This window comes from Oratosquilla oratoria, chromosome 2 (assembly GCF_046742065.1).
Source record: "Oratosquilla oratoria isolate Oo_2021 chromosome 2, ASM4674206v1, whole genome shotgun sequence".
Taxonomy (NCBI): domain Eukaryota; kingdom Metazoa; phylum Arthropoda; class Malacostraca; order Stomatopoda; family Squillidae; genus Oratosquilla; species Oratosquilla oratoria.
The window spans coordinates 66,390,065-66,406,608 of NC_134778.1; positions in this window are offsets into that span (position 1 = coordinate 66,390,065).

Sequence of the window (16,544 nt, forward strand, 5' to 3'; positions counted from 1 at the left end):
TAACTAAAACTTAACTAACTTACTGACTTAACTAACTTAACTTAACGAACTTAACTTAACTTAAACTTAACTTAACTTAACTAACTTAACTTAACTTAACTAACTTAACTTAACTTTAACTAACTAACTTAACTTAACTAACTTAACTTAACTTAACTTAACTTAACTTAACTTAACTTAACTTAACTTAACTTAACACTTAACTTAACTTAACTTAACTTAACTTAACTTAACTTAAACTTAACTTAACTTAACTAACTTAACTTAACTTAACTTAACTAACTTAACTTAACTTAACTTAACTTAACTTAACTTAACTAACTTAACTAACTAACTTAACTTAACTAACTTAACTAACTTAACTTAACTTAACTTAACTTAACTTAACTTAACTTAACTTAACTTAACTTAACTTAACTTAACTTAACTTAACGGACTTAACTAACTTAACTCTTAACTTAACTAACTTAACTTAACTTAACTTAACTTAACTTAACTTAACTTAACTTAACTTAACTTAACTTAACTTAACTTAACTTAACTGAACTTAACTTAACTTAACTTAACTTAACTTAACTTAACTTAACTTAACTTAACTTAACTTAACTTAACTTAACTTAACTTAACTTAACTTAACTTAACTTAACTTAACTTAACTTAACTTAACTTAACTTAACTTAACTTAACTTAACTTAACTGAACTTAACTTAACTTAACTTAACTTAACTTAACTTAACTTAACTTAACTTAACTTAACTTAACTTAACGTAACTTAACTTAACTTAACTTAACTTAACTTAACTTAACTTAACTTAACTTAACTTAACTTAACTTAACTTAACTTAACTTAACTTAACTTAACTTAACTTAACTTAACTTAACTTAACTTAACTTAACTTAACTTAACTTAACTTAACTTAACTTAACTTAACTTAACTTAACTTAACTTAACTTAACTTAACTTAACTTAACTTAACTTAACTTAACTTAACTTAACTTAACTTAACTTAACTTAACTTAACTTAACTTAACTTAACTTAAACTTAACTTAACTTAACTTAACTTAACTTAACTTAACTTAACTTAACTTAACTTAACTTAACTTAACTTAACTTAACTTAACTTAACTTAACTTAACTTAACTTAACTTAACTTAACTTAACTTAACTTAACTTAACTTAACTGAACTTAACTTAACTTAACTAACTTAACTTAACTTAACGTAACTTAACTTAACTTAACTTAACTTAACTTACTTAACTTAACTTAACTTAACTTAACTTAACTTAACTTAACTTAACTTAACTTAACTTAACTTAACTTAACTAACTTAACTTAACTTAACTTAACTTAACTTAACTTAACTTAACTTAACTTAACTTAACTTAACTTAACTTAACTTAACTTAACTTAACTTAACTTAACTTAACGTAACTTAACTTAACTTAACTTAACTGAACTTAACTTAACTTAACTTAACTTAACTTAACTTAACTTAACTTAACTTAACTTAACTGAACTTAACTTAACTTAACTTAACTTAACTTAACTTAACTTAACTTAACTTAACTTAAACTTAACTTAACTTAACTTAACTTAAACTTAACTTAACTTAACTAACTTAACTTAACTTAACTTAACTTAACTTAACTTAACTTAACTTAACTTAACTTAACTTAACTTAACTTAACTTAACTGAACTTAACTTAACTTAACTTAACTTAACTTAACTTAACTTAACTTAACTTAACTTAACTTAACTTAACTTAACTTAACTTAACTTAACTTAACTTAACTTAACTTAACTTAACTTAACTTAACTTAACTTAACTTAACTTAACTTAACTTAACTTAACTTAACTTAACTTAACTTAACTTAACTTAACTTAACTTAACTTAACTTAACTTAACTTAACTTAACTTAACTTAACTTAACGTAACTTAACTTAACTTAACTTAACTTAACTTAACTTAACTTAACTTAACTTAACTTAACTGAACTTAACTTAACTTAACTTAACTTAACTTAACTTAACTTAACTTAACTTAACTTAACTTAACTTAACTTAACTTAACTTAACTTAACTTAACTGAACTTAACTTAACTTAACTTAACTTAACTTAACTTAACTTAACTTAACTTAACTTAACTTAACTTAACTTAACTTAACTAACTAACTTAACTTAACTTAACTTAACTTAACTTAACTTAACTTAACTTAACTTAACTTAACTTAACTTAACTTAACTTAACTTAACTTAACTTAACTTAACTTAACTTAACTTAACTGAACTTAACTTAACTTAACTTAACTTAACTTAACTTAACTTAACTTAACTTAACTTAACTTAACTTAACTTAACTTAACTTAACTTAACTTAACTTAACTTAACTTAACTTAACTTAACTTAACTTAACTTAACTTAACTTAACTTAACTTAACTTAACTTAACTTAACTTAACTTAACTTAACTTAACTTAACTTAACTTAACTTAACTTACTTAACTTAACTTAACTTAACTTAACTTAACTTAACTTAACTTAACTTAACTAACTTAACTTAACTTAACTTAACTTAACTTAACTTAACTTAACTTAACTTAACTTAACTTAACTTAACTTAACTTAACTTAACTTAACTTAACTTAACTTAACTTAACTTAACTTAACTTAACTTAACTTAACTTAACTTAACGTAACTTAACTTAACTTAACTTAACTTAACTTAACTTAACTTAACTTAACTTAACTTAACTTAACTTAACTTAACTTAACTTAACTTAACTTAACTTAACTTAACTTAACTTAACTTAACTTAACTTAACTTAACTTAACTTAACTTAACTTAACTTAACTTAACTTAACTTAACTTAACTTAACTTAACTTAACTTAACTTAACTTAACTTAACTTAACTTAACTTAACTTAACTTAACTTAACTGAACTTAACTTAACTAACTTAACTTAACTTAACTTAACTTAACTTAACTTAACTTAACTTAACTTAACTTAACTTAACTTAACTTAACTTAACTTAACTTAACTTAACTTAACTTAACTTAACTTAACTTAACTTAACTTAACTTAACTTAACTTAACTTAACTTAACTTAACTTAACTTAACGAACTTAACTTAACTTAACTTAACTTAACTTAACTTAACTTAACTTAACTTAACTTAACTGAACTTAACTTAACTTAACTTAACTTAACTTAACTTAACTTAACTTAACTTAACTTAACTTAACTTAACTTAACTTAACTTAACTTAACTTAACTTAACTTAACTTAACTTAACTTAACTTAACTTAACTTAACTTAACTTAACTTAACTTAACGAACTTAACTTAACTTAACTTAACTTAAACTTAACTTAACTTAACTTAACTTAACTTAACTTAACTTAACTTAACTTAACTTAACTGAACTTAACTTAACTTAACTTAACTTAACTTAACTTAACTTAACTTAACTTAACTTAAACTTAACTTAACTTAACTTAACTAACTTAACTTAACTTAACTTAACTTAACTTAACTTAACTTAACTTAACTTAACTTAACTTAACTTAACTTAACTTAACTTAACTTAACTTAACTTAACTTAACTTAACTTAACTTAACTTAACTTAACTTAACTTAACTTAACTTAACTTAACTTAACTTAACTTAACTTAACTTAACTTAACTTAACTTAACGTGAACTTAACTTAACTTAACTTAACTTAACTTAACTTAACTTAACTTAACTTAACTTAACTTAACTTAACTTAACTTAACTTAACTTAACTTAACTTAACTTAACTTAACTTAACTTAACTTAACTTAACTTAACTTAACTTAACTTAACTTAACTTAACTTAACTTAACTTAACTTAACTTAACTTAACTTAACTAACTTAACTTAACTTAACGTAACTTAACTTAACTAACTTAACTTAACTTAACTTAACTTAACTTAACTTAACTTAACTTAACTTAACTTAACTTAACTTAACTTAACTTAACGTAACTTAACTTAACTTAACTTAACTTAACTTAACTTAACTTAACTTAACTTAACTTAACTTAACTTAACTTAACTTAACTTAACTTAAACTTAACTTAACTTAACTTAACTGAACTTAACTTAACTTAACTTAACTTAACTTAACTTAACTTAACTTAACTTAACTTAACTTAACTTAACTTAACTTAACTTAACTTAACTTAACTTAACTTAACTTAACTTAACTTAACTTAACTTAACTTAACTTAACTTAACTTAACTTAACTTAACTTAACTTAACTTAACTAACTTAACTTAACTTAACTTAACTTAATCTAACTTAACTTAACTTAACCTAATTTAACCTAATTTAACCTAACTTAACCTAACTTAACTTAACTTAACTTAACTTAACTTAACTTAACTTAACTTAACTGAACTTAACTTAACTTAACTTAACTTAACTTAACTTAACTTAACTTAACTTAACTTAACTTAACGTAAACTTAACTTAACTTAACTTAACTTAACTTAACTTAACTTAACTTAACTTAACTTAACTTAACTAACTTAACTTAACTTAACTTAACTTAACTTAACTTAACTTAACTTAACTTAACTTAACTTAACTTAACTTAACTTAACTTAACTTAACTTAACTTAACTTAACTTAACTTAACTTTAACTTAACTTAACTTAACTTAACTTAACTTAACGTAACTTAACTTAACTTAACTTAACTTAACTTAACTTAACTTAACTTAACTAACTTAACTTAACTTAACTTAACTTAACTTAACTTAACTAACTTAACTTAACTTAACTTAACTTAACTTAACTTAACTTAACTTAACTTAACTTAACTTAACTTAACTTAACTTAACTTAACTTAACTTAACTTAACTTAACTTAACTTAACTTAACTTAACTTAACTTAACTTAACTTAACTTAACTTAACTTAACTTAACTTAACTTAACTTAACTTAACTTAACTTAACTTAACTTAACTTAACTTAACTTAACTTAACTTAACTTAACTAACTAACTTAACTTAACTTAACTTAACTTAACTTAACTTAACTTAACTTAACTTAACTTAACTTAACTTAACTTAACTTAACTTAACTTAACGTAACTTAACTTAACTTAACTTAACTTAACTTAACTTAACTTAACTTAACTTAACTTAACGTAACTTAACTTAACTTAACTTAACTTAACTTAACTTAACTTAACTTAACTTAACTTAACTAACTTAACTTAACTTAACGTAACTGAACTTAACTAACTTAACTTAACTTAACTTAACTTAACTTAACTTAACTTAACTTAACTTAACTTAACTTAACTTAACTTAACTTAACTTAACTTAACGTAACTTAACTTAACTTAACTTAACGTAACTTAACTTAACACTTAACTTAACTAACTTAACTTAACTTAACTTAACTTAACTTAACTAACTTAACTTAACTTAACTTAACTTAACTTAACTTAACTTAACTTAACTTAACTTAACTTAACTTAACTTAACTTAACTTAACTTAACTTAACTTAACTTAACTTAACTTAACTTAACTTAACTTAACTTAACTTAACTTAACTTAACTTAACTTAACTTAACTTAACTTAACTTAACTTAACTTAACTTAACTTAACTTAACTTAACTTAACTTAACTTAACTTAACTTAACTTAACTTAACTTAACTTAACTTAACTTAACTTAACTAACTTAACTTAACTTAACTTAACTTAACTTAACTTAACTTAACTTAACTTAACTTAACTTAACTTAACTTAACTGAACTTAACTTAACTTAACTTAAACTTAACTTAACTTAACTTAACGTAACTTAACTTAACTTAACTTAACTTAACTTAACTTAACTTAACTTGAACTTAACTTAACTTAACTTACTTAACTTAACTTAACTTAACTTAACTTAACTTAACTTAACTTAACTTAACTTAACTTAACTTAACTTAACTTAACTTAACTTAACTTAACTTAACTTAACTTAACTTAACTTAACTTAACTTAACTTAACTTAACTTAACTTAACTTAACTTAACTTAACTTAACTTAACTTAACTTAACTGAACTTAACGTAACTTAACTTAACTTAACTTAACTTAACTTAACTTAACTTAACTTAACTTAACTTAACTGAACTTAACTGAACTTAACTTAACTTAACTTAACGAACTTAACTTAACTTAACTTAACTTAACTTAACTTAACTTAACTTAACTTAACTTAACTGAACTTAACTTAACTTAACTTAACTTAACTTAACTTAACTTAACTTAACTTAACTTAACTTAACTTAACTTAACTTAACTTAACTTAACTTAACTTAACTTAACTTAACTTAACTTAACTTAACTTAACTTAACTTAACTTAACTTAACTAACTTAACTTAACTTAACTTAACTTAACTTAACTTAACTTAACTTAACTTAACTTAACTGAACTTAACTTAACTTAACTTAACTTAACTTAACTTAACGTAACTTAACTTAACTTAACTTAACTTAACGTAACTTAACTTAACTTAACTTAACTTAACTTAACTTAACTTAACTTAACTTAACTTAACTTAACTTAACTAACTTAACTTAACTTAACTTAACTTAACTTAACTTAACTTAACTTAACTTAACTTAACTTAAACTTAACTTAACTTAACTTAACTTAACTTAACTTAACTTAACTTAACTGAACTTAACTTAACTTAACTTAACTTAACTTAACGTAACTTAACTTAACTTAACTTAACTTAACTTAACTTAACTTAACTTAACTTAACTTAACTTAACTTAACTTAACTTAACTTAACTTAACTTAACTTAACTTAACTTAACTTAACTAACTTAACTTAACTTAACTTAACTTAACTTAACTTAACTTAACTTAACTTAACTTAACTTAACTTAACTTAACTTAACTTAACTTAACTTAACTAACTTAACTTAACTTAACTTAACTTAACTTAACTTAACTTAACTTAACTTAACTTAACTTAACTTAACTTAACTAACTTAACTTAACTTAACTTAACTTAACTTAACTTAACTTAACGTAACTTAACTTAACTTAACTTAACTTAACTTAACTTAACTTAACTTAACTTAACTTAACTTAACTTAACTTAACTTAACTTAACTTAACTGAACTTAACTTAACTTAACTTAACTTAACTTAACTTAACTTAACTTAACTTAACTTAACTTAACTTAACTTAACTTAACTTAACTTAACTTAACTTAACTTAACTTAACTTAACTTAACTTAACTTAACTTAACTTAACTTAACTTAAACTTAACTTAACTTAACTTAACTTAACTTAACTTAACTTAACTTAACTTAACTTAACTTAACTTAACTTAACTTAACTTAAACTTAACTTAACTTAACTTAACTTAACTTAACTTAACTTAACTTAACTTAACTTAACTTAACTTAACTTAACTTAACTTAACTTAACTTAACTTAACTTAACTTAACTTAACTGAACTTAACTTAACTTAACTTAACTTAACTTAACTTAACTTAACTTAACTTAACTTAACTTAACTTAACTTAACTTAACTTAACTTAACTTAACTTAACTTAACTTAACTTAACTTAACTTAACTTAACTTAACTTAACTTAACTTAACTTAACTTAACTTAACTTAACTTAACTTAACTTAACTTAACTTAAACTTAACTTAACTTAACTTAACTTAACTTAACTTAACTTAACTTAACTTAACTTAACTTAACTTAACTTAACTTAACTTAACTTAACTTAACTTAACTTAACTTAACTTAACTTAACTTAACTTAACTTACTTTACTTAACTTAACTTAACTTAACGTAACTTAATGTAACTTAACTTAACTCAACTTAATTTGACTTAAGTTAACTTAACTTAACTTAACTTAACTTAACTTAACTTAACGTAACTTAACTTAAACTTAACTTAACTTAACTTAACTTAACTTAACTTAACTTAACTTAACTGAACTTAACTTAACTTAACTTAACTTAACTTAACTTAACTTAACTTAACTTAACTTAACTTAACTTAACTTAACTTAACTTAACTTAACTTAACTGAACTTAACTTAACTTAACTTAACTTAACTTAACTTAACTTAACTTAACTTAACTTAACTTAACTTAACTTAACTTAACTTAACTTAACTTAACTTAACTTAACTAACTTAACTTAACTTAACTTAACTTAACTTAACTTAACTTAACTTAACTTAACTTAACTTAACTTAACTTAACTTAACTGAACTTAACTTAACTTAACTTAACTTAACTTAACTAACTTAACTTAACTTAACTTAACTTAACTTAACTTAACTTAACTTAACTTAACTTAACTTAACTTAACTTAACTTAACTTAACTTAACTTAACTTAACTTAACTTAACTTAACTTAACTTAACTAACGTAACTTAACTTAACTTAACTTAACTTAACTTAAACTTAACTTAACTTAACTGAACTTAACTTAACTTAACACTTAACTTAACTTAACTTAACTTAACTTAACTTAACTTAACTTAACTTAACTTAACTTAACGTAACTTAACTTAACTTAACGAACTTAACTTAACTTAACTTAACTTAACTTAACTTAACTTAACTTAACTTAACTTAACTTAACTTAACTTAACTTAACTTAACTTAACTTAACTTAACTTAACTTACTTAACTTAACTTAACTTAACTGAACTTAACTTAACTTAACTTAACTTAACTTAACTTAACTTAACTTAACTTAACTTAACTTAACTAACTTAACTTAACTTAACTTAACTTAACTTAACTTAACTTAACTTAACTTAACTTAACTTAACTTAACTTAACTTAACTTAACTTAACTTAACTTAACTTAACTTAACTTAACTTAACTTAACTTAACTTAACTTAACTTAACTTAACTTAACTTAACTTAACTTAACTTAACTTAACTTAACTTAACTTAACTTAACTTAAACTTAACTTAACTTAACTTAACTTAACTGAACTTAACTTAACTTAACTTAACTTAACTTAACTTAACTTAACTAACTTAACTTAACTTAACTTAACTTAACTTAACTAACTTAACTTAACTTAACTTAACTTAACTTAACTTAACTTAACTTAACTTAACTTAACTTAACTTAACTTAACTTAACTTAACTTAACTTAACTTAACTTAACTTAACTTAACTTAACTTAACTTAACTTAACTTAACTTAACTTAACTTAACTTAACTTAACTTAACTTAACTTAACTTAACTTAACTTAACTTAACTTAACTTAACTAACTTAACTTAACTTAACTTAACTTAACTTAACTTAACTTAACTTAACTTAACTTAACTTAACTTAACTTAACTTAACTTAACTTAACTTAACTTAACTTAACTTAACTTAACTTAACTTAACTTAACTTAACTTAACTTAACTTAACTTAACTTAACTTAACTTAACTTAACTTAACTTAACTTAACTTAACTTAACTTAACTTAACTTAACTTAACTTAACTTAACTTAACTTAACTTAACTTAACTTAAACTTAACTTAACTTAACTTAACTTAACTTAACTTAACTTAACTTAACTTAACTTAACTTAACTTAACTTAACTTAACTTAACTTAACGTAACTTAACTTAACTTAACTTAACTTATCTTAACTTATCTTAACTTATCTTAACTTATCTTAACTTAACTTAACTTATCTTAACTTAACTTATCTTAACTTATCTTAACTTATCTTAACTTATCTTAACTTATCTTAACTTATCTTAACTTATCTTAACTTATCTTAACTTATCTTAACTTATCTTAACTTAACTAACTGAACTTAACTTAACTTAACTTAACTTAACTTAACTTAACGTAACTTAACTTATCTTATCTTAACTTATCTTAACTTATCTTAACTTATCTTAACTTATCTTAACTTATCTTAACTTATCTTAACTTATCTTAACTTATCTTAACTTATCTTATCTTATCTTATCTTATCTTATCTTATCTTATCTTAACTGAACTTAACTTAACTTAACTTAACTTAACTTAACTTAACTTAACTTAACTTAACTTAACTTAACTTAACTTAACTAACTTAACTTAACTTAACTTAACTTAACTTAACTTAACTTAACTTAACTTAACTTAACTTAACTTAACTTAACTTAACTTAACTTAACTTAACTGAACTTAACTTAACTTAACTTAACTTAACTTAACTTAACTTAACTTAACTTAACTTAACTTAACTAACTTAACTTAACTTAACTTAACTTAACTTAACTTAACTTAACTTAACTTAACTTAACTTAACTTAACTTAACTTAACTTAACTTAACTTAACTTAACTTAACTTAACTTAACTTAACTTAACTTAACTTAACTTAACGTAACTTAACTTAACTTAACTTAACTTAACTTAACTTAACTTAACTTAACTTAACTTAACTTAACTTAACTTAACTTAACTGAACTTAACTTAACTTAACTTAACTTAACTTAACTTAACTTAACTTAACTTAACTTAACTTAACTTAACTTAACTTAACTTAACTTAACTTAACTTAACTTAACTTAACTTAACTTAACTTAACTTAACTTAACTTAACTTAACTTAACTTAACTTAACTTAACTTAACTTAACTTAACTTAACTTAACTTAACTTAACTTAACTTAACTTAACTTAACTTAACTTAACTTAACTTAACTTAACTTAACTTAACTTAACTTAACTTAACTTAACTTAACTTAACTTAACTTAACTTAACTGAACTTAACTTAACTTAACGTAACTTAACTTAACTTAACTTAACTTAACTTAACTTAACTTAACTTAACTAACTTAACTTAACTTAACTTAACTTAACTTAACTTAACTTAACTTAACTTAACTTAACTTAACTTAACTTAACGTAACTTAACTTAACTTAACTTAACTTAACTTAACTTAACTTAACTTAACTTAACTTAACTTAACTTAACTTAACTTAACTTAACTTAACTTAACTTAACTTAACTTAACTTAACTTAACTTAACTTAACTTAACTTAACTTAACTTAACTTAACTTAACTTAACTTAACTTAACTTAACTTAACTTAACTTAACGTAACTTAACTTAACTTAACTTAACTGAACTTAACTTAACTTAACTTAACTTAACTTAACTTAACTTAACTTAACTTAACTTAACTTAACTTAACTTAACTTAACTTAACTTAACTTAACTTAACGTAACTTAACTTAACTTAACTTAACTTAACTTAACTTAACTTAACTTAACTTAACTTAACTTAACTTAACTTAACTTAACTTAACTTAACTTAACTTAACTTAACTTAACTTAACTTAACTTAACTTAACTTAACTTAACTTAACTTAACTTAACTTAACTTAACTGAACTTAACTTAACTTAACTTAACTTAACTTAACTTAACTTAACTTAACTTAACTTAACTTAACTTAACTTAACTTAACTTAACTTAACTTAACTTAACTTAACTTAACTTAACTTAACTTAACTTAACTTAACTTAACTTAACTTAACTTAACTTAACTTAACTTAACTTAACTTAACTTAACTTAACTTAACTTAACTTAACTTAACTTAAACTTAACTTAACTTAACGTGAACTTAACTTAACTTAACTTAACTTAACTTAACTTAACTTAACTTAACTTAACTTAACTTAACTTAACTTAACTTAACTTAACTTAACTTAACTTAACTTAACTTAACTTAACTTAACTTAACTTAACTTAACTTAACTTAACTTAACTTAACTTAACTTAACTTAACTTAACTTAACTTAACTTAACTTAACTTAACTTAACTTAACTAACTTAACTTAACTTAACTTAACTTAACTTAACTTAACTTAACTTAACTTAACTTAACTTAACTTAACTTAACTTAACTTAACTTAACTTAACTTAACTTAACTTAACTTAACTTAACTTAACTTAACTTAACTTAACTTAACTTAACTTAACTTAACTTAACTTAACTTAACTTAACTTAACTTAACTTAACTTAACTTAACTTAACTTAACTTAACTTAACTTAACTTAACTTAACTTAACTTAACTTAACTTAACTTAACTTAACTTAACTGAACTTAACTTAACTTAACTTAACTTAACTTAACTTAACTTAACTTAACTTAACTTAACTTAACTTAACTTAACTTAACTTAACTTAACTTAACTTAACTTAACTTAACTTAACTGAACTGAACTGAACTGAACTGAACTGAACTTAACTTAACTTAACTTAACTTAACTTAACTTAACTTAACTTAACTTAACTTAACTTAACTTAACTTAACTTAACTTAACTTAACTTAACTTAACTTAACTTAACTTAACTTAACTTAACTTAACTTAACTTAACTTAACTTAACTTAACTTAACTTAACTTAACTTAACTTAACTTAACTTAACTTAACTTAACTTAACTTAACTTAACTTAACTTAACTTAACTTAACTTAACTAACTTAACTTAACTAACTTAACTTAACTTAACTTAACTTAACTTAACTTAACTTAACTGAACTTAACTTAACTTAACTTAACTTAACTTAACTTAACTTAACTTAACTTAACTTAACTTAACTTAACTTAACTTAACTTAACTTAACTTAACTTAACTTAACTTAACTTAACTTAACTTAACTTAACTTAACTTAACTGAACTTAACTTAACTTAACTTAAACTTAACTTAACTTAACTTAACTTAACTTAACTTAACTTAACTTAACTTAACTTAACTTAACTTAACTTAACTTAACTTAACTTAACTTAACTTAACTTAACTTAACTTAACTTAACTTAACTTAACTTAACTTAACTTAACTTAACTTAACTTAACTTAACTTAACTTAACGTAACTTAACTTAACTTAACTTAACTTAACTTAACTTAACTTAACTTAACTTAACTTAACTTAACTTAACTTAACTTAACTTAACTTAACTTAACTTAAACTTAACTTTACTGAACTTAACGGAACTTAACTTAACTTAACTTAAACTTAACCTAAACTTAACTTAACTTAACTTAACGTAACTAACTTACTTAACTTAACTTAACTTAACTTAACTTAACTTAACTTAACTTAACTTAACTTAACTTAACTTAACTTAACTTAACTTAACTTAACTTAACTTAACTTAACGTAACTTAACTTAACTTAACTTAACTTAACTTAACGTAACTTAACTTAACTTAACTTAACTTAACTTAACTTAACTTAACTTAACTTAACTTAACTTAACTTAACTTAAACTTAACTTAACTTAACTTAACTTAACTTAACTTAACTTAACTTAACTTAACTTAACTTAACTTAACTTAACTTAACTTAACTTAACTTAACTTAACTTAACTTAACTTAACTTAACTTAACTTAACTTAACTTAACTTAACTTAACTTAACTTAACTTAACTTAACTTAACTTAACTTAACTTAACTTAACTTAACTTAACTTAACTTAACTTAACTTAACTTAAACTAACTTAACTTAAACTTAACTTAACTTAACTTAAAAAACGTAACTTAACTTAACTTACTTAACTTAACTTAAACTTAACTTAAACTTAACCAACTTAAAACTTAACTTAACCAAACTTAACTTAACTAACTTAACTTAACTTAAACTTAACTTAACTTAAAAAAACTTAAACTTAAAACTTAACTTAATAACTTAACTTAACTTAACTTAACTTAACTTAAACCTAACTTAACTTAACTTAACTTAACCAACTTAACTTAACTTAACTTAACTTAACCTAACTTAAACTTAACTTAACTTAACTTAACTTAACTTAACTTAACTTAACTTAACTTAACTTAACCTAACTTAACTAACTTAACTTAACTTAACTTAACTTAACTTAAACTTAACTTAACTTAACTTAAACTTAACTTAACTTAACTTAACTTAACTTAACTTAACTTAACTTAACTTAACTTAACTTAACTTAACTTAACTTAACCAACTTAACTTAACTTAACTTAACTTAACTTAACTTAACCTAACCTAACCTAACCTAACATAACCTAACTTAACTTAACTTAACTTAACTTAAATTAAATTAACTTAACTTAACTTAACTTAACTTAACTTAACATAAATTAACTTAAATTAACTTAACTTAAATTAACTTAACTTAACTTAACTTAACTTAACTTAACTTAACTTAACTTAACTTAACTTAACTTAACTTAACTTAACTTAACCCTAACTTAACTTAACCCTAACTTAACTTAACTTAACTTAACTTAACTTAACTTAACTTAACTTAACTTAACTTAACTTAACTTAACTTAACTTAACTTAACTTAACTTAACTTAACTTAACTTAACCCTAACTTAACTTAACCCTAACTTAACTTAACCCTAACTTAACTTAACCCTAACTTAACTTAACTTAACTTAACCTAACCTAACCTAACCTAACCTAACCTAACCTAACCTAACCTAACCTAACCTAACCTAACCTAACCTAACCTTAACTTAACTTAACTTAACTTAACTTAACTTAACTTAACACCTAACTTAACTTAACTTAACTTAACTTAACTTAACTTAACTTAACTTAACTTAAACTTAACTTAACTTAACTTAACTTAACTTAACTTAACTTAACTTAACTTAACTTAACTTAACTTAACTTAAACTTAACTTAACCTTAACTTAACTTAACTTAACTTAACTTAACTTAACTTAACTTAACTTAACTTAACTTAACTTAACTTAACTTAACTTAACTTAACTTAACTTAACTTAACTAACTTAACTTAACTTAACTTAACTTAACTTAACTTAACTTAACTTAACTTAACTTAACTTAACTTAACCAAACTTAACCTTAACTTAACTTAACTTAACTTAACTTAACCTAACTTAACTTAACTTAACTTAACTTAACTTAACTTAAACTTAACTTAACTTAACTTAACTTAACTAACCTTAACCTTAACTTAACTTAACTTAACTTAACCTTAACTTAACTTAACTTAACTTAACTAACTTAACTTAACTTAACTTAACTTAACTAACTTACCTTACCTTAACTTAACTTAACTTAACATAACTTAACTTAACTTAACATAACTTAACCTAACCTAACTTAACTTAACTTAACTTAACTTAACTTAACCTAACACTTAACTTAACCTAACCTAACTTAACTTAACTTAACTTAACATAACTTAACTTAACATAACTTAACTTAAACTTAACTTAACTTAACTAACCTAACCTAACCTAACCTAACCTAACCTAACCTAACCTTAACTTAACTAACTTAACTTAACTTAACTTAACTTAACCTAACTTCACCTAGCTTAACCTTAACCTAAACTTAACTTAACTTAACTTAATTTAATTTAACCTAACTTAACTTAACTTAACTTAACTTAACTTACTTTACTTAACTTAACTTAACTTAACGTAACTTAATGTAACTTAACTTAACTCAACTTAATTTGACTTAACCTTAACTTAACTAACTTAACTTAACTTAACTTAACTTAACCTAACTTAACTTAACCTAACTTAACAACTTAACTTAAACACAACTTAACTTAACACTTAACAACAACTTAACTTAACTTAACTTAACTTAACTAACTTAACAACCTAACTTAACTAACTTAACTTAACACTTAACTTAACTTAACTTAACCTAACCTAACTTAACTTAACTTAACCTAACTTAACTTAACTTAACTTAACCTTAACCTAACCTTAACCTAACCTAACCTTAACCTTAACCTAACTTAACTTAACTTAACTTAACCTTAACTTAACTTAACCTTAACTTAACTTAACCTAACTTATCCTAACTTAACTTAACTTAACTTAACTCAACTTAACCTAACTAACCTTAACTTAACTTAACTTAACTTAACTTAACTTAACCTAACTTAACTTAACCTAACTTAACCTTAACCTTAACCTAACCTAAACTTAACTAACCTAACTTAACTTAACCTTAACCTAACCTAACTTAACCTAACTTAACTTAACCTAACTTAACTTAACCTTAACCTAACCTAACTTAACTTAACTTAACTTAACCTAACCTAACCTAACCTATCCTAACTTAACCTAACTAACTTAACGTAACCTAACCAAACCTAACTTAACCAAACCTAACTTAACTTAACCTAACTTAACTTAACCTAACCTAACTTAACCTAACCTAACTTAACTTAACTTAACCTAACTTAACTTAACCTAACTTAACTTAACTTAACTTAACTTAACCTAACTTAACTAACTTAACCTAACCTAACCTAACTTGACATTAACCTAACATAACATGAACATAACCTAACCTAACCTAACTTGACCTTAACCTAACCTAACTTGACCTTAACCTAACCTAACTTGACCTTAACCTAACCTAACTTGACCTTAACCTAACCTAACTTGACCTTAACCTAACCTAACTTGACCTTAACCTAACCTAACTTGACCTTAACCTAACCTAACTTAACTTAACTTAACT